Source organism: Ambystoma mexicanum, chromosome 9, assembly GCF_040938575.1.
Source record: "Ambystoma mexicanum isolate Mex_15411 chromosome 9, UKY_AmexF1_1, whole genome shotgun sequence".
Taxonomy (NCBI): Eukaryota; Metazoa; Chordata; class Amphibia; order Caudata; family Ambystomatidae; genus Ambystoma; species Ambystoma mexicanum.
This window is the reverse complement of record NC_090931.1, coordinates 898,871,484-898,893,057: the sequence shown is the minus strand read 5'-3', so window position 1 is coordinate 898,893,057 and position 21,574 is coordinate 898,871,484. Positions and strand designations below refer to the sequence as shown.

At 44.9% G+C, this 21,574-nt stretch overlaps 1 protein-coding gene across 3 annotated transcripts in view; it reads right to left on the bottom strand.

The window, feature by feature from the left end:
* PRMT2 (protein arginine methyltransferase 2) overlaps positions 1–21,574 on the bottom strand; it is a 921,423-nt gene that overhangs the window by 22,911 nt on the left and 876,938 nt on the right. The gene's annotated exons all lie outside the window — the stretch shown is intronic.

Sequence of the window (21,574 nt, the reverse complement as noted above, 5' to 3'; positions counted from 1 at the left end):
ACACTAAAGGACCAGGGCCGTTCATTAGCATTTTGCAGAAAGCAAGTGTCTGCCATTTCTTTCTTCTCCAGATTGCAGGGTGGGAGGATTTGAATTCCAATCTCATACCAAAGAAGGCATTCCAGGGATGGGCAAGGTTGGCACCAGTGCCCCCGGATTCCTGCTGTCCTATAAATCTGGCTCTTCTCCAGAGAGTGTTGGGGGTTCTCCCGTGAGTCTGTATGCTGCTGAGAATAATGCTGCTTCATGGGTCGAAGAATAGTCTGGCCTTCTTGGGGTCTTTTAGAGCAAGTGAACTAGTTGCATCCGCTAGAGGAGATGTATCGCTGGGGTTCAAATTCTCAGACACTTATCCTGGACCAGGTGAAGTTGTATCTTCCTAGGTCAAAGACTGACCAGTTGGGAAGAGGTGCTTGGGTGACACCTTTTTTGCAGCCCCATCCCAGACATGGTGCCCGACTCATCTGCTAAAACCTTATTTGATAATGAGACTGGTGTCCTTCATCTTAGCCTACTAGTGCATTCGGGAGAGGACCCGTTAAAACAATTTCAAAGGGTGTTGCAGAAAGCATGTTGGACGCCTTGTTACCTCCGGTTTCACTTCTCATTCTTTCTGCTGAGGGGCCGCCACATTGGCGGCAGGGGTGGGGCACTTTACAACAAATAGGCCGTTGGAAGTCTGAATGTTACCAGCAGTATGTCAGGACATATTTACTTTGCTTCATTAAGTATGCGATACCTTAACTTCTCTGTTTTTTCTTCCAAGAGTTGGGCCCATACGAAGAATTATGTGGGTATGCAGGCATCAGGAACAGTGGCAAGGCTTAACGACCCAGTTTGGCGGGAGAGATGCATATACAACAGGTTTTCGTGTTACTGTTTGGGAGCTGGTGCTCTGCATCTGCAGAGTATTTTGTTGGACACAGTTAAAAAAAAGGCCAGTTTCCACTCCCAGATGTTTTAGTGCTACACATGTGTGGCGTTGACGTGGCACATTGGGGTAGGTGTCGCGTTGGAGAATTCCTTTGAAATTAGTGCTCATTTTTGGTACATTGCTTTAAGGACACTACAATAGTGTGGTCTGAGATGATTCCTAGGCACTATTGGGGCTTTGGGATCCACCCCGCGGCAATGAACACTTGAGTGAAAAAAACGAACATTGAGCTATCCAGGTTCATTCATTCGGGAGGTTGCTCAATTTTAGACATGGACTGTTAAGGATCGCCTCCCCAGTCTTTTTTCCCAGTGATGGTATGCATCTTTCAGATTAAGGGATGGATGCGTTCATTCATGATTTACTGGGTGGTAGTCACATGTGCCTTTACTCTAGCATTGGAGAGACGGCTGTTGGCCAGTAGCCCACCACCCATGCAGCGCTGTTGATGGGGACCTACACAATGTATACAGAGATGTTAGGCCCATGACCAATTTTGAACTTACTATATGAACTATGTTGTGCTACCCGGGCTGTGGGTGAGGGGTCATTTCCTATCCAATAGGCCAACAAGCAGGCGTGGATGGTTGGCTGGCTCTTCGGGTTGCCTATCATGGAGGAAGGCAGATCCCAGGCTTAGGTCTTTGACTGTCCACTTGACATTTGACTTTTGAATTCCCCCAGAACAGCTCAGAAAGCTAGGCCAAAAGGTTATAAGTGTATCAGAAGGGGCTGCTGGGGAAATGGTTATGTTGATTTAATTGAAAATAATTTAGCAATCAGGTGGGGGTCTCCCATCAAGTTTTAAAATGTTTATGTAATAACATGTGGCCTGTTTACCTCCAAATTAATGGTTTTAGGGTATATTGCATGAAGCCATGGGCATATGCAAGCGCACCCCCTATGGGTTTGTTATGAATTGTCGTGTGTCTGGGATCAAGATGTAATGCAACATATGTTCTGCTTCACTCTAGGAGTAACACAATGTTCAGTGCACCTCCTCTCACTTCCTTTGGGGGCAAAACCAGATACAGTTAAAACTGTCAGATCACATTGATATATGCCCAAGTATGGCGGTGTCCTGCATTTTTCTGCAGTATGCTTAAGTTATCCATCATGGGATCTTCCTTTCTTTCCCCTAAACAATGACTCTCTGCAACTACATATAACTTCTCAGAACAATGAACTGGAGTGAAAACTATTTTTTCATGTATAGACAACTAAAATGAACAAAAGATCTATGTGATTCATTCTAGAATTTTTTTACCAAAATAAATTCAAATTAACCACAAAAATTCAGATTGTGGTCTCTAGACCACCTCCCCAAAAAACAGATGTATATTAGGCTAAGTCTTATTGCATGACCTGGTGTACGTCTGTTTTTAGGAGACGCTATCTTGAGGGAAGCCAGAAGTGGGTGTGGTGGCTGGTAAAAGGGAGTGGTGGGGCTACGGGAGGGAGTGGTGGGGTTGCGGGAGGGAAGCAGTGGGGCCGTGCAGCAGGGGTGAGTGGGTGACCTGTGAAGTAGACAGGGTAAAGGTGAGGTGAAAGATCTTGTGCAGGGGGGGCGGCCTTTGCGGGGGGCCTGCCGCAACGTTGAACAAAATAGTCACAAGTGCTGTTTTTAAATAATTTATTTTCTTCAACTTGAAAACAATGAAAAAAACAGCTAGACATACTGCAATGTGAAATGAAAAACAACTCTGGTTCTTGAGCTCAGTTTTTTTTACAGACTGTAAAGTCAGGATGTCCGGACACTTTCTCAGGCATTACTTACTTGAAAAAAAGAGTTAAAGTGGAATGTTGTACTCTTAAGACTTTTGCTATTTCCCCCAGAAACCTTGTTTCTGACCTGTTCCCAGGACAACCAGGGTAAACATTACTTGATAAGAGTATATCTTGTGAAGGAAAGAAATCTTGGAAAGAGGTACATGCTGTATGCACAGATCGTGTTCCAACTGATCACTACACAAAAATACAAAGCGTTCTCTTTATAGAAACATAGTTGTTTGACATTCACATAGAAGAAGCAATGCAGAAGATCAAAGTCAAACCTATAAAAAGATTGGGAACTGTGAGAAACCTGAAGGTGTGTCACCCGCTAGTTCCCAGAGATCTGTCATGCAGGTGGCCAGGACACGACCATCGCTATTGGATGCAGTTACTGGGGGTGGACCAGTGGGGGAGGATCACCTGGATGAGGGGCCTTCAGGGAGTGTAAGTGGGACACTGAAGGGTGAGACGCGGTATCCCCTTCTTTATGACACCTTCTCCCCATCCTGCCTGATAGGATACTCAGAAACTCAACCCCTCCTGGCCCCTTCCGACACAAACACGTTCTCACAGAGTGGACGACACAACGGACTAATACCCGAGCTGTTTACCTGACATGTACCAACACAAGAGTCAGGCAATTACTGACACCTGACTGCCCTTTCCCCTCCCCATTGGGATAAAAGGCAGAGCACACTCCGAGCAAGGAGGAAGCACCCATTCCCGGACGGCAGTTCAAACGGAGGAGAAAGGCAGCGAGACCTGAAAGGACGTCAAGGAGGGAGTTGCCCCTGCCCTTTTCAACCCAGACCCGCAAAGCCTTGGATGAAAGAAACATTAGACTGGGAATCGCAGATGTGGAATGGTGTAATGGATATCAGTGGTACATGGCACCCTCCCGCACTGATAGCCAGGACAGGGAGACATGGTTGCCATTGTGCTACCGTCCTTGACTCCAGCGGCAAAGGAACTTCCAATGAGTTCAGCACAGCAGGTGAGTCGGAAGAACCTGATAGTCAACCGGACTGTGTTAGGCTCAAGGTTGCAGTGGCAACATTAATAAGATAAATAGACAAGAGGTCTTTTGTGAACAAACTTGGTACCAGAGTTAGTAGTGTGGCACCATGTGGGCGCTCAGTCGAAAGGTCTCTGACTGGTACCCCTCTCCTGATCAAAGAGACTGTGTTGAACATTGTGAGTAAAGAAACTACGAATACTAAGAGGCTATTGGGAAGGCTGTGCTATAAGGTGTTAAGGTGGTCATACAAAGGTCAAGTCAAATCTTTTGTACAATCGAAAGTCCTTCACAGGTTGCAGAAGTTTTTGTTGTTACAAATTGGCATTTGCGCCCGGCTGAGGGGAATGCTGTGCGAACTCCGATGGTAAAAAGCCTGCACTTGCCGTCGTCTAACAGAGTGACCCAGTGAGACAGGAGTCCCTGTTTAAATCGGCAATCGCTCTGGTTGGTCTGAGCCTGACTGAGGAAGACTAGTGATTGAGAGAAGGATCAGAACCCAGCTGAGGTGGGATCCAAGGGCAACAGGTATTGACCCCACGTAAAGATTACCCAAAGGAACTTTTGTTTTGTTGTTTTGGCAAATTAGGCCCTCTGAAGCAAGAGACTTTGCATAAGAAGGGACTTGGGCACAGAACACCCTGATACTGGAAATGGAACTGTAACCATGTGCTGAAGAAGCCCAGGAGTGTGCTGTCCTCAGGAGTCCCGCCTTGTTTTGTGCTAGAAAACGTGGGGAAGGGAGACCCCAAACATAACATCCTGATTTATCGTTTTGTGAACACTTCTTTCTTTTCTTGTGAAAATTATCCCACTGTCTTTTTGTAACATAGCAGTAAGGATTGGCAATCTTTTTTTTTTAGAATAGGCCTTTTTATCCGACTAGATGCCACTAGGACTGTATTATTATTTGATGGCCGTAGCTTGCTCCCATTGGGTTTAGCTTAGGCGTTCATCTCAACACTTTTACACTTAAATAAACACGCTTGAACTGTGATCACTTGTGTCTGTCTTACTTTGATACCATGCCTTCCTTACAGACCTGAACACAAAAAGACAGGATATACACTTTCCTTTCATCCACCACATAAGCCATGCTTCTTTTAGAGAGGGCAGGCAAGTTAGAAGCAGCAATAGAGCAAAGGGCCGATTTCCTGCAATAAAATGGAGGTGGGAAATCTACATCCACACTAACGCTATGACTACCTAGTGCTTTCCCTACCTCGGAGTACTCTGGCTATGGGGAGCCTGGGGGAGTAACTGCCAACTTTCCTGAATGGCAGTACATCACAAAAAACAAATGGGTGCCCAATATTCATATGCCCCTCTCCCCCCAAGCATTCATCCAAGGAAAAGGGAAATCCCTAGACATCAGTATTGGCTGGTCAATGGAGCTTGTATTGTGTTACATAAAGGTGCATAGAGAAGGTTCCCAAATGACAACAGCACAGTAGCATTTAGTTCTGTTACTTCCTTGTAGAAAAAAAGTCTCAACCTTGATTAGGCCTGCCTTGTATCTGAAGGAAGGCAAAAAAAGGGATGAAATTGGCGAATGTGAGGATGCTCCCTGTACATCAGATTTTCTAACGCTTTACTCAAAACTACTGGATGTGCTTGTTAGGCAGAAACCTGTGCAGTTCCCTCTGGGACCACTGCAAAAGATTAAAGACTACAGGTGTTTGGCAGTAAACCCACTTGATAGCAGTCTGTACCACACAGATTCACTTGGTAGCTGTGGCTGAGCAGTCAGACTTCCCTCAAGAAGAGTTAGGCAGTATACAGAGCATTCACAATAGGTCAAGAGAACACAATAGAACAAGTAAACACTGACCAGGGCTTGGTGTAAAAGAGATATAATTATTTATTTAAAAACCACATCTAGAAAAACACACAGGCACCAATAGTAAGCAATTCAAAAACACGGTCACTAAAAGATATACACTCTCTAAAAAGAATATTAGACAAGTCTTAAGTAAAGCCCCACTTATTTTCAGACAGCGGTGAGCACTTAACGTAGATGGCACTCTAATAGTTCATTTTTAAAAGGGATAGAAAAGCAGAGAACAAGTTGAAAACAGATCCCAACACTTTTACAAGAACATAACAAGAGAGGAAGGCAAAGTAAAACCGTGAAGTTAGAGTTCAATAGGCCAGATCCACTTTCAGAGGATCAAACGAAATGTGTCCAAGGTCACACGGTTGCAGTGCACAAAAGTCTTGTAACAGTTCAAAAAGGAGTTGGACCAAAGAAAGGGACCAGTTAGAGGGTCAAGGCGGCCAGCCCAGTCCAGAAGGTTAAGGAGTTATTATTACCTTGTAGCAATCTTTAGAAAGGGAGGCCTGGCGGACACGGTACCTTAAAGTGGTGAGAACACTCCAGCGGGGGCAGTTGTTCCTGGCAGCGGATGCAAGTCGGTGCTTCGTCCGGGGGAAGAGAGGATCTCGTCGGGGAGGAAGACAGGAGTCCGTTGCACGGCCAGGGAAGAAACCAGCCACAGAGTTTCTCAGGTACAAGGAGCAGTCCGTTGATTCGCGGTTCAGTGATGAGTGGCTATCTGGCTGCCGGGGTGCTTGGCACGGGCAGTTCGACCACAAACCGGTCTGGGGTGCGAAGAAGGAAGGTAAAACTGGTTGTGCCCACCAGTCAGGGGAAGAAGCCTCTCCAGCCGGGAGATCTTCTCTGTCGTCGGGAAGTGGTGAGTCGGTTCCGCAGGGCTCCACCGGTGGTGTTGTCGTGGTAGGTCGGCTCAGCTTCTCCCTCGTCGGATTCTCAGGTCCTGTGGCTACTTCTGAAGTTCCAGTCCCCAAAGCCCTGCTTTTATGCAGCATACTCCCATTCACTCAGCCTAGCTGTCAATCAAACATGCTAAGTGGTGAGCCGGCCGGCTCACCACTTGGGCCAATCACACAAGAGTGCGACTTGAGTTACCAAGGTAACTCAGTCCAGCGTGCCTAAACCCCCTCCCACACACCATGTGGTACCCAGACAGAGTGGCACCACTTTTGGAGGCTTCTGTGGAGAAGCCTGCCAAAAAGTGGAACAAAGGGCTCGACTTGGGTTGGAGTCACAGAAGAGAACACAGACACCATTTTAGAATCGAGTCCTGGCAAAAAATACCAACCGGCGAATTAATATTAAATAAATAAACCGGCAGTATGTTCGAGGCTATGAGAATAAAATAATTAAAGTTGGTAGCCTCGAACAACGGGAAAATCCCATAGGAAAATATTCGCGGTCGAATATAAAAAGTAGTTTCCACTGCCACCAGCCAAAACTCGATCAGGGGGGACGGAGATCTGCCCCCTCGACTAACAAACCCCGGGGCAATCGAATTGCCCCGACCAGTACGTCCACAATATGATGGTTTGTACTGGTTTCTGTTAATAATTTGGGACTAGTAAAGCCAATGGTGACTTTACATGCCCTGGGAGACAGTAGTCAGTCCCAGGGTATGGAGTCTATGGTGGGGGGTCACTATGACACCCCTGTGTTATTGCACGGAGGGTGCTGCGTAACACACATAAGAAAAAAACATGAGACCGTATGGAGTAAAGGACCCCACAGCTCATAAAACACATTAACAGTCAAAGGAACACCATAAACATGTCCAAGAGTGGGAGAAAAAGAGTCTCACTCTTGGCAGGAGGAAAAAAACAAACTCCAGAAATCCAGCAAAGCTGCTGGGGGACTCACTAGGTTAGGAAATTCAGCCTAAAGAGAGAATTCTCCCTAACAGTGCTCCATAGACATAGTTGCTTTAACAGCTGCAGAGCCAGGTAGTATTTGCGATTTCACAAATTTGTAGTGAATGTACATCACTAACAACACAAAGTTCTTCCTTTCGGTCTGAAGTTTAAGTAGAGGGTGTTCTCTAAACTGATGGCAGTGTCAGCAACACAATTTAGGAAAGCCGAGAAAATCTTTGTCTACCCTTAACTGGATGAAGCAAATACTTATGAAAATGTAATGCAAGACTCAAATATTACACTTCTGCTCTTTGACAGGTTGGGGTGGCACGTGAGCCTGTTAAAGTCCTATTAGTCCAACGCAAACAACCCTTTGATTGCAGCAGTCTGAAACTCAATACAATGAAAAGGTTATCTTTTTAAGGAGAGACTTTATCCTGACAAAAATGCCTCTTCTTGAGCACAAACCCTCCACCTTCAGAAAGATAAATGCCATCTCTCCTGGACTCCATGGTCTCATGTTTCTTGCGGTCTAGGGGTTGCATTGTACAAACCCCCTCGACAAGAAGTTGGCTATGACAACGCCAGTCACACAATATCTGAAATTGTGGTGTCTGTGGGAAAAGCTACTTTGCAGAACCCTAGCCTAGAAGCAACTACCTCAACAGTTCCTGGTGATGGATCCATAAATGGATGGCTGCAGACGCCGCTTGGCAGCAAACAAATCAGGGAACATGGTCAGAGAGACAGGTGTTTCTTTTCATATTAAAATGCTGCAAGTAGGGATGGCCCATCTAGCTGTCAAAGCTTTTTTTCTCATTAATCCTGATGCCTTCAATACTGATGCAAACAGACACTACAGCTACAATATATTATCTCAATAAACATGAATGTAGTCCAAAATCATCTTGGAGTAAGCTCAAACAATGATCTGCTGGATGGCAACAAGAAATGAATAGTAATAGCCATCAATTGTTCAGGCCAGCTTCCTAAACAGGTTGTTCTTGGACTAATATGAGTGGTATTGTTTATCTTGATTCTGTGTCATAGGAGTAATTTTTCATGCCATCAAAAAGCGAACCTGCACTGAGAGATGCAGTCAATAAAATATACTGCTGCAGTGCTGCCATGAATACTACTTCTGTGACATAGAAAAAAGAAAAACATTACCACCTTTAAAAATACAGAGGGATCCAACTAAGAGCCCCAGACTACAAGAACGCATAGTCAGAAATAATTTTAAACAGGAAGCTAGAGCAGGCCATGTAAAAACAGTTTGAGGCACAATTTTGGGACACCCGTTGACACAACAGGTCAACACTTTGGAAAGCAAGACAAACCAAGCTATCAATTGTTATTTATGGGAACTTCATCCAATCTGAGGCACCAACTGTTGCCCTGACAACTAGGAGCCCCGTGAGGAAAGCCCAAGAGTTGAAGTAAGGGCTGAAACATGTCATGGAGCTAGTCTATAACAGGAAAAAAGAGAAAAACAGAGTTTTTAACAAAAGTGAAACATTATTTTGTGTTTGTGAATTTTTTAATAGTATACATTTGTGTAAAGATTCACAACAGTATCCACAAACAGGTTTTCAGACAGGGTGAGCTAGAGGCATTTGATCTGTACAACTGTGAAAAAATGTGTAAAATAAAGGCAGCACCAAATGAATACATTACAGGAGGATTGAACATATATGTGAGAATTGGGATGACAGGAACCAAAGGGATAGTCTTGTGTCCATGTGTGATTTCTGCAGTATCAATAAGTCATTAATTCTAAGTTCTAGGTGAGTGCTGAATTGCACACACTTCATATATACTGTCTAACCATGCTGATATATTTGTATAAGTTTGTCTTTTGTAGTTAACCTTCTTTCACTTATGTTGGTGTGCCAGTCTGGATATATTTTCTTACCGTGACCTTGCATGTTTTAATCGACATTAATATTAAAGCCAACATAGGTGTTATGACGTGGTACAATCATTCTGGATTTATTTTGTGATATGGCATTGCAGGTTTTACTGGGCATCAAGGGTAAAGCCAGTATGAGTGTTCCTACGTGACTAGACTGACCTATATTGGTTAAGGCAGTCTTCAGATTGTTTCCTTATTGTGGCATGTAATTTTTACTGGCAAAGCCAGGAGGCGTATGTTCTTACGTGGTGCTACTGGCATATATTGGCAGGGACAGCAGAACATGTTTTCTTATAGGATAATTACTAGCATTACGCGCAAAGCAAACTGGAGCATGTTCTGATATGGGAATACTGGCAGATATTGGTGCCGCCAGCATCAAAAGGCTTTTTTATACTGGCATATATTGCAGGAAAGGGCAACAGGAAAATGCTCCTGTGCATGGTGTGAGAAACCTGAAGGTATTCTCACTCCTACTCCCCTTGGATCCTATGCAGAGGTGGCCGGGAAAGGCCATCGCTCTTGGATCCTGTCCCTGGGGGTGGAAAAGTGAGGGAGGATCAACTGGGCCGAGGGGCCTTGAAGAATGGGAGTGGGGAACCCTTGGGTGGGACATGGTACCCCCCTTTTTCCATTGATGACAAACCTAACCCTCCCCCAAACTTAATAGGCTATTATAAGCCTGCTCCCCTCATTTTTCCACACGTGACATTTGACAGTACTGAGACGAGGAAGAGGCAACTAGGAGTTATGCACACCACTTTGGTACTGAGACGAGGGAGAGGGCCTCAGAGGAGTAACATTGTCAAGACCAGGCATGTCTTACTAATAAGCCTAAGTATAGTCAGGCAATTAAGTGAACAGACTCACACCTGCAACCCTTTTACACAAGTCAGGTGTATAAAAGTGGTGTGGACAGGAAGGTGAGAGAGAGGCAAGACGCTGATGGGAGCCGTGGTGAGCCATTCTGCAGCTGGAGAAGCACACGGAGGACTGAAGCAGCGAGGGTCTCGGGGAGTATGAAGTGGTAACAAATGCTCAGCGAGGCAGAGTCGAAAGAAGGAGACCAAATGAGGGGGTCATCCTTCATTCAATCAAAGAGTTTGCAGAGTTCTCCCGTGGCGCTGCAAGAGCGTGAGATTGTCTGAGGGGTAGAGAAAGACCCCCTGGAAGAAGCTTCTGAGTTTGTAGCCAGCGCGATATGGAAAACTTCACAGTGAGCTAGTGAGTTTCCCAGATAGAGAAAGCCAATATTACTGTAACGGCGCTGCTCGTAAAGTGAACTGCTATTGTTAAATGAGAACAGAGACTTGTACAATGTAGCGGGTGGTCGCGTGCCTTGTTAAAGGAATAAAGAGAAAGTCCCCGAGCGTTACAAATTCTTCCTTTTGAACCAATTAACGTGTTGAAGTGTGCACGTGCCTTAGAAGGAGCAATATCAAAAGTCTTCAACCAAGGAATGGTTTGCATCTGCACACCCTCCGCTCTGGGGACTCACATTTACACCTCCCGTGGCTCTGGCCGTCTAGCACTCAACATTCCCTAGCACTTCCTCCATGGCTCTCCCTCAAGCCCGGACTACCCAGCACTTACCCCCTATTCCCACTTCCTTTCTGCACTTGCACGTTCTGAATACTCACAAGGCAGAATAGGTTTGTCCCTCTTCCTCTTCCCCTCAGCTCTTAATATTGAGTTGTAATGTACCCTCCCTGCTCTGTGGACACTTTGAAACAGTATATTCTTATTGTATAAGCGCCTAACAAGCAAACAATAAATAAAATAAATGAATGAAAGTAAAACATGTAAAGCATGTGAACTGTGAATTAAGAAAACGTCAATGCATATTTAATATCGAACTAAAGGGAAATTTAACATTGAAGCAAACCAGTAAACTTTTGAATACTGAATGCACGTGGCATAACGAATGAACTCAAATCTTAAAACTGGATTTAATTAAGCAGCATAAGACTGCATTAAACTATGAACTGCAATTGAATAAAACCAAATGATTGTTGCACAATGAATGAACCTAAACTTTGAAGCTGAATACCTTTAAGGCTAAAGGAAACCCAAACAGCAAACCTTAACAAGGGAATACAGTGCAACAAGACTACCATTTGAAAAGGGGTGTGTAACAAATTGTGGCAGGGTGATGAGGTGGCTAAAGAGAAACCTGAGGAGCCCAAGAGCACACCCTAAACACAGAAACCAAGCAAAGGTGACTTGGTGCACAGGAGCAAGTAGCAAGGAACATGTGTGAGACATTGAAGTCTTGGGGAAGGGAACTCTGAGACTTGGCAGGTTTATATGTATGGTCTTGGGATCAGAGTCACCAGACCTCCTTTATTTGGTATGCAGTAATAAAATTGCAGCAAAAAAGTCATCTGCACAAAAAAAACAAACGCAGAAAACATGCTGTGATTTGACCCGGTAAAGGTGTATCCCATTATACCATTTAAGGAGTGCAGGGATTGCGGGGGTGTCCCCGCTACCCTTAAATGGTATAATGGGTCCGCAGGTTGGGGGGTGTCCCCTGCATCCATTACATGGATTGCGGCGGCAAAACCACAGCCTTTTTGACACGATTCTTTGTGTAAACAGAAATTTCTGTCGCGATTTTAACACATGGAACCTTTTATTTGGATTGTGTTATTTGAAGCTTGGGGAAGGGAACCCCACGATTGGTTCTGAACTACATTACCTTGAACTGGAGAAAGGTAAACCTCAAGACTCTTTTTCATGGAACTTTCTTGTGCTTGGGGAAGGGGAGCTCTGAGAACGCTGTGCGCTGGAAGAAGCTCAGAACTTTGAGTGAAACACAGTTTCTTTTGACTTTGATTGAATTGAACTTTTTGATTCAGACTTTCCTTAGTTTTGATCAGGTAGGGAAATCCCACCTTAGCATAGGGAAAGTTATGCCTTCAACCATCCTGACATTTAAGTTAATAAATAACTTTAGTTTGAACTTTAAGTCTGGTGTCTGTCTTACTTCTTGATGCCTTCACAATGGCTGGTGACTTGCATCTATTGGATTTGTTTAATGAGTTACCATACAAAACCAATTATAAACTGTGTGGCTTTTTACACAATTCTTTGAAATAGTGTGCTGCAAAATGCACAATTCAAACCCAGTATTTAAAAAATATTTTTGGGAAGAGAACATCATCTGAACACCCCCTCCGCAACCCCCCCACCCCTGCTTAGTTTGGTCTCCCACGCTACGCTCAGTAACACCCACATATTTATGGAAAACATTTACACCCCTCCACTTAAAGAATTCCCCAGCACCAACTGCAAATCTGCCTCTACCATGAGAATCCCCAACGGCCGCTACAAAGCATGGGCTAGAGTTGGAAGAGCGAAGCCTGTTTAAAACATCAACTCGCATTGTCGTTATTTTCTGACACATTGATTCTATACACATCTGATGTTGATATAGGACCAAGGGTCTTTTCAGGTCACTCTAGTGTAATGACTATTTTATGCATGCTAAGAATATCCCCTCAACCCAGGTCCGAGTGGAGGGTTTGGGACACTCTGCCTAAAGATCCAATATTCTGCAAGGAAATGGCCACTTCCATAATTTACTACTTTAACAAAAACAATAATGTGGAGACCTTGGAGAGAATGACATGGGATGCAATGAAGCCAGTAATATGACGGGGCATTTAGGGCAAAACATTCTTTTTTTTCTTTTAAACAAAAGGGAACAACGGGAAACTACAGTCTGGGAGAAGAAACAAGAACATGCTCGGAAAAGCTCCCAGCAAACTTACACGGAACTCAAACTAGTTAGGAGAAATTTAGAAGCACACAACTTCAGACATAGCAAAAGCAATGCTGCAAGCCAAACAATTGTACTATGCTCAAAGTAATAGAACTAACAAAATCCTTTTGTATAAATTGCGTCTGACGAAAATGAGAAACAATATACTCAGTTTGACAGATGAACAAGACACGTTAGCTAGAATCTGGGAAAATGGAAGTACGCACTACAGTTTATCAGCATTTGCTTTCTGCTGAAAAGCTGGACAGAGATCTTAAAAAAAAACACATAACACAGGGCTACCTCCAACGATTATCTGAAATGTAATGTGAGCAATTCGACTCCCCAATTACAAAAGAGGAAACGGAACAAGCAATCAACCAATTCCAAAGCCCCTCGCCCGGACAGCTTCCCAGCATTATTCTATAAGGAGTTCAAGTCCCAATTTGCCCCACTGACCTCTATTTAATTAATTCTTAGATTACAGGCCCCCCTTTCATAGGTGACAGATAGACCTACATCTTTGGATCTCTTCAAACCTTAGCACAACTTCAATGGCTTGCAAGAGGGACTCCCCCCCTGCACTCATTCCCATCCTCCTTACATGAACACATCACTCCATTCAGTGCTGCGTAATAACGTAATTTCCTAGATTTGTATAGTACTCCAATTTAGTTTGAATCACTTGCTGCCCTAGGTTAATATTACCTTTGTAAGTGACCTGTTTTCTTTTTGTTTTGTCGCTAGTCATGGTCCCACTTTGTTCATACCATCAAACTGGCTTACTAGTTCTCATATTTGTGCTAATGTACAGGCACCCTTTGGGTGAATTTCCTCTGCCATCTCTAAATGTGTTATTGTAATTAATTTCTGATGAAAATTGATTGACATTCCAATTTTTTAAATAAAGACAATACAAATACATAGCCCATGGTCATCTCCTCAGGAATCTGCCACAGAGGGGAGGGATGTAACGCCAGATCCCCTTGCAGTGAGAGGAGGCCCAGCCATTGAGGGAGAAATAATTGGGGGAGGGCTGACACTAAGTTAATAATGTCAGAGAATCAAAAATGTGCTCACCAGTGCGGAATGATCAGAATAAACGAGGAGTCTTACCTTATTCCGAGCTTCAAAAAGACCTTGATAGGATAGGACTGACAAGTATCTAGAGCTGTGGGCATCTTTTAATGAGCTGTATAGTTCGTTTAGTTGACTAATTGTATGTACCATATTTCCTTTTTCAAGTAATTTGCATGTTTTGGGTTTTTGATTGATGGGGGGATGAATACTCTGTGGTTTACATTATTCTTATTGTTGCATTTAATATTCGGATAACTCATGATTTGTGATATTTGCTTCTTGTGTTTATTGAAAATGTGAAAATAAAAATATCAAAAAGACCTTGAGCAACAGTGAAATTGGAGGGAATGCGTATGGTGTAATCCCATCCAGTATAGTGCCAGTGCATCATCCAATGACAGTAGACCATGACCCAGCCAATAGGTACACTGAGGGAACATGGAGCTGAGGTGGATGGTGAACAATTCAACATGTGAAAAGCCCCAGGCCGAAAGAGGAGATCCCAGGCCTTATGGAGTTCACAATCATGATTGGTCTGTCTTGGCCCTCTCAGGAGTCAACCTCATTTTGTAGGATTCTTGACAGGTGATCGGCTCTAGATGTATAGTCTCTTTGAAGACCAATTTCCACATTTTCATGTATAGCTCCCACAGGGGGAGAGAGTTTGCACCACCATTCTTGTGGAAATAATTCATAGCATTACTATTGTCTGCAAGGATCACATCATCTTTGATTCTTATGGCTTACAAGAAAGCGTTGAGCACCAGAATAAAGATATCATCTTTCGTGGCGAGTACTAACAACAGGTCTTGTACAAAGAGGTTGGACAGAGTAGCTCCACAACACATGACAGATGTGTTTGCGGTTGTTGTAACCAGTGGGTTCTGGTTCAGAAAGGAAAATACTGCAAAAAGATTGAGTGAATGAGCCCACCACCCTAGATCCTTGCGCAGCGACTAAGGGAAAAACTGTATAGTGACTCTGATATGTATTTCTTGATGCAATCTTACCTGCTTTGACTAAGTAATGTGGAGCTATTTTATAAGCAATGAGTTAGATCTATTCATTAATTGATTTAAAACTCTTACATTGTTTTAATTGTAATTTTATAGAAGAATTGATATATTTAGTTGCATATTTGTTGTTCTCGTTTTGTTTTTCTTTTCTTCTTTTGAAAAGTTGATTTATTCAGCTAAATCAAAATAAAAAAAAAAAAAGACTCTGATATGTTTATCACCACACCGCTGGCAGTTGAGTCTTGCTGAGGGAGCTGCCAGTAAACAGGAGGTCCCAATATGCAAATCCTTGTAAGGATCTTTTCGTGCCCCCCTGTACATTCTGCACGAAAATATGTCTATTTGCTCATCCTATCGTTGGGAGACATCCCCCCTTGTCTTTCCACTCATGAAGGTGGAAGGAAGCCATTGGATGACACACTCAGACTCCATTTTGTGCCACCCCCATACTCCATCTTTGTACTCTGCCGCACAATTATCTCTAAACCGTTATCTCTCCCCTTGCCCAGCGCCACGCACAGCCAGCTCTGACAGCCCCCGCCACCTCCTCCCCCTGTCTGCGCCACACAAGCCCTGTTCTCACGGAAGCCCAGGTGTGCATTGTTGCAAAAGAAAATGTATTCTTTCTCTTCTTCTGAGCTCACTGCCCTGTGTGTGACCAGGGCGAATTTTGACTTGTGTACTCATCCGTCTCCACAAACCTGCTCCTGCCCCTTCGACCTCCACCTTTAGAAATTATTGCCTGCACAACCTTTTGGCTCTCTATTCCCCTTTCTCCTTTCATGTAGAAGTAGTGAAACCCTTCCCCACGGACCACCCTAGATTTCCCCTAATGTGCCTAATCCTGTGTGATCATATATTCTCAATGGATTAACACCTATCAATCCATTTGTTTGAACATGAGGCACTAGGACGAATACATCTCAGATCGAAACCCCTAGATAAAGTACCTGGAAAGAAGGACCACTGCACCCTGCCCCCACAAAAGCCTTGGGTAAGAATGTGTATTTACTTGCTCACGATATACAGGCGACCCCGCATTCTGGTACAAGTTTTATGTTTTGCATTACTCTTCGCATGCCAATGGTTATTGTGTAATTTAGATTAGTTAGAACAATTGCACTTTGTGGACCCAGCCTGACCTTCACCCCGCGGAGATGAGCCCAGCTGAACCACGTGCGCACAGACCGCCCAAACTATAGCAACCAATTGGAGTCTGGCACTGTATACTGCAACATACTGGGCCATAGGGGCCCACCAATGAACGTGGATATTGTACACTGTATGGCATGACGTTTTTTGTGCACATAACTTACTGTTCATGTATCATTTGGCAGAACGCTCTCGGAGTAGCAGAGTCTCTGCGTGCATCATTTATTTTATATAAACTCGGTTCAACTTGCAACCTTTCTCCTGGTCTCATTCCCTACTGGTGTGTGTCCATTTATTCTGAGTTTGGGATCAGTGTTTTGGGGGATGACCACCGTCACTTGGTGACCCCGACTATGTGATTGCTCTGGGAAGACACCCATACTGCGGCGAGATCTGGGGCGCCCCCATCAAGACCACCGCCTCCTACGGCTGACCAGTATTTAAACGGTACACCCCTGATCAGGTTCCGCAGGTCTCGGCTTTGCGAATATCCAACTGCTCGCCGGAGCCGGGCACTGCTTGATTGGGGGGCGGCCCCCTGATTGTGGATAGACCGTGAACGGAGGCTCTCGGATCACCACGGACACGTGAGTATTGATTGCAAGAAGAATTAAAGGAGGGAAAATGAAGGTGAGAAGGGTCAGATTAGACCGTGATGGAAACGGCCTGTGGGTTGGATTTAGTATGAGTGGGATTAAGCTATTGTTGACTAAGGTGCTTTTCTTCTTCATATGGTCATTAGTTCTTTTTATATAAGGTGATGAAATAATAGGAGATACAGGAACCTAGCTTCGAAAGTGGGTGGAAGGTGGCGCCGCATAGTACTGCCTCGACCAGTGCAGGAATATAAGTGAGGAAAAAGGAACACGTAGGAGTCTTGTATATTGAGTAGACTTGGGAAATAGTAGTAATTCTTTCTTTTTTTAACACTTTTTAGAGGTCGGCCCAGAAGGGGCCAGAGTGAGGTGAATGTGAAGGGCGAATGAAGGAGAAAATACAGCATTTCTGAAAGAGTGTAGAGAATATAAAAGGGTATCACAAATATATGTTTTGTGTTCTTTGTTGTAAGTAAGGTGCATCAGTCTATCAGGTCTGTCTGTTAAGTGGTTTATGTTTCTATGGTTTTTGTTCTTCCTAGGAAATGGTCAAAGTGAAATAAGGTGTAAGCAAAATGTTCTGAACTGTTAATGTTGAAAATATTATGGTAGACGATATAAGGTTATTGGAGTATTGACAGTGGTAACTGACACATACACACACCCACCCATGCATGCATCCAGACAGTGGGAAGAAATAATGGGGGCAGATACACTATTCCTGCACGTCTACCAACACCTCCCCTTATACAGTGAGAAAATAAAAAAGTATCATGACCATTGACTGACCGAGCTTAAGGGGGAAGGATCGTCTCAAATATGGCCAGAAGGAAGGTCATTTGATAAGAGGGTGTTGGATCTTGTTGCAACACACTTAATGGCCAAATATAAAGGGAGGCAGCTCCAAAATAGAAGGGAAGTACTGGATCAATGGACGATGTTCGAAGAGACGCCTCCTGTAAGTAATAAGGAAAAGGAGTTATTACCTGTAGTGGCCACAACCCAGGAGGGAGAAGGGGGAGAAAAGGAAGGAGAGGACCCAAAAAAGCTGTACACATTACTGACGAAACCTGCAGAGGGATATTGTGACCCATTGTATTTGCCCTGACCAAGTGCACTGACAACACCGGCAGTAGCCCCCCTCCCCCTTATGACCCCAAAGATTTGTATAGTCCAACGAGCGCACCTCGAGTTCATCTAGGACGCACCACTCGGGAGTTAGAAACACAAAATACCACTACACAAGCAGAATTATCCTAAGAACATTGTGTGAGAGTACCCAACTTCTGCCAGGGGGCGGACAGACACCACCGCCAATGCCATTGAAAAACCCCTCCAGCCTAGCAGAGGATGATTGAAAGTCCGGGGACTTCCTCTTCCGTATCGATAGTGCACCGGTTAAGGTAATACGAGTAGAACGGGAAGACAAGCAGGTGAGTACGGGACAAGGTAGTGTAACATCCAACAGGGAGGAAGAATGTTGGAGCGACCTTGATGAGTTTGAGGAAGGTGCAGCTGCAGGGGGTCAGCCACTGCCACGGTGGACACAACAGGGAGAAGGGGATGGAGAGGAAGGGTGGCAAGGAAGGCTGAGGAACCGGTTAGGGAGGATGGCACTGGGAAAGAAAAAAGGAACAAAGATAGGTAACGGGAGAGGGAGGACAAATCTGCAGACGCCTCTCATCCACAAGGGGTGGGGGGAGGGCTGCACGATGTGCCTTGGGCACTGATGGACAAAACAAATGTGTTGAAGTCACTTTCGGGAGGGGCGGTGAAATGGATATACGCCTTCGAGAAACACACTGCAGGGGTTCCTTTGGCTATAGGGGATGTCAAGAGCTTGCTAGTATCTGCAGTAGGTGACCAAGCAGACGGGGTGTGGGTAAAAGCGGGGTTCCCGGGAGTAACAATGGACTGTGACTGGCACGTTGGGGCGTCATTCAACAACGTGAGAGCACAGGTGTGGGATGCACTGCGGAGAACCTTCCCTGACACCCCCAATGCACAAAGGGTGACGAAGATGCTGCGCAGTACATTTTACGGGGGCAGGATATGTGGAGGTTGGAGACGGGCACTGCCTGGGACCAGTCAACCTCCCTTTTTTACTTTATGATCAAAAGAGGCCTCCTGAAGGAGGTGCAGAAGCCCCTAGATAAAATTGCTGGGAATGAAGCCAAAGTTTGGCCCAAAATACAAAGCATTGTAGTACACCATTGTAGGAGGATCAAAGAAAGGGAGAAAGAAATAGCACAGAAAAGATTGGCAGACGAAGCAAAACTCGTACAAATTAAGTTGGTGAAGGTCGCAGCAGTGACAGCCGCCCTACCCACAGACCGACAGGGAGGAGGGGCCAATAGCAATACAAGCTAGGATGGCAGCCACCTGGGCAGCAAACGGGCAAGAACAATGTGCCGGAGAGCAGCAGTACGGAGGGCCCCAGTGGCAAGGAAGACCTGGAAGAGGAAGAGGTGGGTACCGGGGACAGAGAGGGGGATACAGAGGACAAGGACCCCGAGTAGGGGGACAGGGAGCATGTTGGCCATGTGGGAGGTGGGACCATTTTGCGAGGGAATCTCGCACCTGTCCCATGGCATACTATCAGAATACACAAGGATTTAATAATGAGCAACAGTACAGACATCCCCACCCAGGCAATCCCTATGGGTTGCCTAAGGGAGGATACAGACAGGGAGAACAGGTTGACACACACTTCACACAAGAACACGGAACACCACCACAGGGAACACCACAATGATTAACATGCCAAAATCAGATTGGGAACATACACAGTAACCCTTTTGCCGCCACTACTAATGGCGCACCAGCAACGTTCCGGGAACAACCATGGTTGGAGAAAGCATCTTTTCTTTTCCAGGGACAAACACACACCCAGATTAGGACAGCCCACAGAGAGCACTTGCGTGTCTAGTCCTATCAACTACCCTACGTCCAGACAAGGAACCACTGGTGGGGCGGAGATAGGAGACAGATAGTTCATCTTCATGGTGGACTCAGGAGCGGAAACATCATGCCTAATGGAAGGCAGGGTTCCGGTGTCGGGGAAAAATTTGGAAACGCAGGGATTTTCTGGGGCTGTGTTAACGGTTGCATACACTAAAGATTTTGATATAACGGTAAGGGGGAAAACAGTGCGAGCACCCCTATTGTATCATGAAGACTCGCCGATAAACTTGCTCGGGAGGGACCTCCTTAGCAAGCTCAATGTGACCATTTCCTTCACTGAAAGGGGTATAGTGTGTTCAACCCAAGGAATATGCCCCCTCCAGGCAATGCTGCTGATTAACACGATAGCCAATGAAGTAGCCGTCTGAGGGGTGCCCACCAATCCGGACATGTTTGTGTAGGGGATACAGGTTCTGGCAAGAGTGGTGCCTGAAATGACACGAAAGGAATCGAGAATACCTTCTGACTTTCTTTTCCGCCCCGTAGCCACCCCAGAAATATTACCAGGTACCATCCTCTTCCTAGATCTGCAGGGAGTACAAGTATCAGCTGGATGTGTTGTGGTAATAGGTCTGGACACGCACGGCTGCAAATGGCGATCAGTTATGCATAGACCCAAACATAGCACTGCACGATCTGACCGACGAGGAGCTGTTCACTGACAATGACGGGGAAATAATAATGGAAATATGTATTCCTTGTGACATAATGGTCCAAAATAGGCGAGTGACGAACCCCCTCATGGCCATTGTCAATGCACCAACGTCATTTTTCGATGAAGACATGCAACAGTTACCCACTACGTTATGGACCACCAATCCCCACAATGTAGGGCTCTTGCAAGAATTGACACCCGTTAAGATTAAACTCAAGCCTGGCACGGTGCTGCCCCACATAAAACAATATCCCCCGTCACAGGAAGCAGAGGAAGGAATAAAAGACAATGTATGCACTATTACAACAGGGTATCATTGTGCCTTCAAATTCGCCTTGTAATACGACGATTTATCCGATTAAGAAAGCAAAGGGAAGGGCTTGGAGGATGATACAGGATTTATGCCCACTTAATGACGTCATACAGAAGGTGTTTCCCTTTGTCCCGAATCCCGCATCCATTTTGTGCAGTATTCCAAAATCTGCAACATGCTTCACAGTGGTAGACTTGAAAAATGCTTTTTTCTCGGTACCACTCGATCCAAGCTCACAATACTTGACTGCATTTACACTAGCAGGGAAGATATACGAACATTGCAGGTTACCACAGGGATACTGTGAGAGCCCGAGTATTTTTAACAGAATATTGCATGAAGATCTTGGCAATATTGATGTCAAAAGCACAGTTATACAATACGTCAACAATCTTTTGGTTTGTGGTGAGAGTGAGGAACAATGCAGAGCTGACTCAATCACATTACTAAATTTGTTGGCACACAAGGGATACAAGGTGGACAGAGGGAAGTTGCAGTACTGCCTAGCAGAAGTACTGTATCTGGGACAATTAATATCAAAGGATGGCAAACTACTAATCCCAGACAGAGCAGCAGCAGCAGTACTTGCAGCAATTAGGCCCCACACAGTGAAAGACATGCAGAAGTTTCTCGGTATATGTAACTATTGCCGAACATGGATACTTGACTATGCAGCATACACGAGGCCCTTACTGCAAGGACTATAGG